General features: G+C 38.5%; 1 protein-coding gene across 1 annotated transcript in view; it reads right to left on the reverse strand.

Annotated features, from left to right (window-relative positions):
• LOC139946712 (BTB/POZ domain-containing protein 7-like) overlaps positions 1-1,865 on the reverse strand; it is a 47,693-nt gene extending 45,828 nt beyond the window's left edge. The window contains exon 1 of the mRNA XM_071944368.1: positions 1,789-1,865. The gene's annotated coding sequence lies outside the window, so the exon portion shown is untranslated. The remainder of the gene's footprint in view (positions 1-1,788) is intronic.
• Between the last annotated feature and the right edge of the window lie 704 nt (positions 1,866-2,569).

Consider the following 2,569-nt stretch of genomic DNA (forward strand, 5'->3'; position numbering starts at 1 on the left):
GTGGTGCAACTTAATTAATTGTGCGCATAAAGACAAAGACCTCGCCTACACAGCAGTTTAGCTTTGCTGATTGGTCGAGATGTTGCTCGGTGCAGGGCTTAATCCTCAACCAGGCGTCCTACATGTAGGTTCACAGACATTTTGGTCAGTCTCTGGTAATTTTTATCCATTTAAAAAAATATACTTTCTCTATGATGTTATGTGTTCCAAATTGATTCAATTACACATTGAAGATCAAATCTACATAAATGTTCATAGAATTTGTGACTTCAACGATTTTTTTTTAATCTTAGTAAATTGGGCAAATCTGGTCATGAGTCTGACAAAAATGATAGAAATTGCACAAGTAATCGAGAGTTGTCTCATAACCCTCAGTCTTGGACAGTTAGGAGGATGGAGGGTTCGATTATCACCACTACGTGTAGCATTTTTAAAATGCTACATTGCAGTAAACGCGGATGGAATTGCAAAAATTGGTGTAGAATACAGAATCGATCCAATTTCACTGAATAAGAAAAAACAAATCAGAATTCTCAAACAGGAATGAAAAAACACTGGATTCAAATAACGACCAAAATAAAATCTAGAATAGCACAAACAATTCTACAAACTCAAAATCCTTCAAATTCTGGTGATAAAAGTCCATTATCCCCAATCGATCCCCAGTGTGCTCCATGTACATAACATTGTTTGGACTTTAACTTTCCAGAAGCGATTAGTCTAGCGGGCTAGCGGTGTCTGAGTTCGTGGCTAGTGGTTTCTCTTAAGAAACATAGAATCTACCAGTACCACACCCGGGGCTACACGCATATTTTTTAGTGTTCTTTCCCAGCATTCTCTTATTGATGCAAAGGGATCCAAACAACGGTGTCATGAACCTTGGTGGTGGTTCCCAGCAATCTAAGCACAAATGAATAGAATCTGGGTACCTACTCCTAGAACTATATGAGGTTTGTTCCGCTATCGCCTCCACGTTCGTGGAGGTGAAAGCGGAACAAACCTATAGTTCTCGATAGGAGTACTGAGTAACATACCCACGCACACTCCGTTGGTTGTGTCACAATGATGACCAACTACAAATGGAAGGCTTTTCTAGCAAAGCTGTCCAGAAAACACCATGAAACCGTATTGAGTTAAGACATTAACCACAGCAGGAGAAAGGTTTTTTGCATCAAATTATTTAAAAATTTAATTGAGCTTCAATTTATTGAGTATAGGCCCTTTGTCATATTTATAATGTTTTTTTTTTACCTTGAATTAACAACAATGTTATCAAGAAAATAGTTACAAAATAACACAGGTGAAAAACGGAAGAGTTTTTTAGAAAAAACGGAATTCAGTAAATGACATCGCAGAAAATTCCGACTGATGTCTGCATAATATAAATCGTTTATTCGCATCGACATAAAAAAATGGCAGTTGAATTCGTCCTCTTTTCTTTCCGGTCTCACAACAATAAATAACTTGATACAAAATACAAAGTAATATAACTTTTATGGACATACAACATAAACAACAACATACATGATCGCACATAGCTGTGTGAGGGACTATCACAGAGTTCATGTACAGTCACTGCCTACTGCTGCCACACTGGGCTGTGTAAACATGTATGACTCGCCGTACAGTCAGGCCGAATGTGAAAGACTTCGAGTTCTGGACATAACAAACACTCACCGAATAAGTTAATTGGAGGGTATCTCCTGCGAACACTGTTAACCAAACACATATTTACACTATATGTAACACTAACAACGTCTACAGAAGTATGGCAACAAAAATACTCACCGTGTTTATACGAAATTTGACGGCACAAAATGTGAGAGCAGCAGCGAAACATAACACAGCAGTTCACACACCGGTTGTGATAACGTTGATGACATTTCGTCAGCCTCTTACCCAGGGCTACAGCTTGGACAGTACACAGCTTTCCGCGCGGTTGACTGCTTTTAGGAACGAGGTTAATGTGATGTGGGCGCGGCATCAATCAATTAAAAATGGGGGGGGGGGGAGGTTGGGTTTTTGATCTTGTATGGTTAATTTTAGTTCTTGATTATGGAAATAATTTTGTCTCAATGTGTGCAATACTTTAATTGGAGCTAAAACCATTTTAATAAGCTAGATCAAACACCTGATCCCAATAGACCAACAATAACTGTTTCTCCTAGTCTCATTTTTAATAGCATTTTTCCCATTAGTTAGAAAAGGGCTTATCTAAATCCTGATAAAAAGCACTAAAATATAAGAAACGGTAGCTTTTTAGGTGTAGGGTTGCAAGCGATTGTCTCTTTTTTTCAACTAAGTATGTGAAATTAAAAAATGATTATAGCACAGAGGAAAGAAACATGGAGTACCAAGCAAAGGATTGCAAACATTTATTTGAGGCAGGTGGGGGGGAGGGGGACACAGGGGTGGGGGTGTGGGGAGACAAATTATAAGTATCTAAAGATGACACAATTTTTGTAATATTTTTTTTTTTTTTTGGGGGGGGGGGCAGAGAAAGCACAAGGTTCCTCCCCCATCAATGGGAAAAACCCCAGCGTAAGAATAAAGACAACAGACTCAATCA

This window comes from Asterias amurensis, chromosome 1 (genome assembly GCF_032118995.1).
Source record: "Asterias amurensis chromosome 1, ASM3211899v1".
Classification (NCBI taxonomy): domain Eukaryota; kingdom Metazoa; phylum Echinodermata; class Asteroidea; order Forcipulatida; family Asteriidae; genus Asterias; species Asterias amurensis.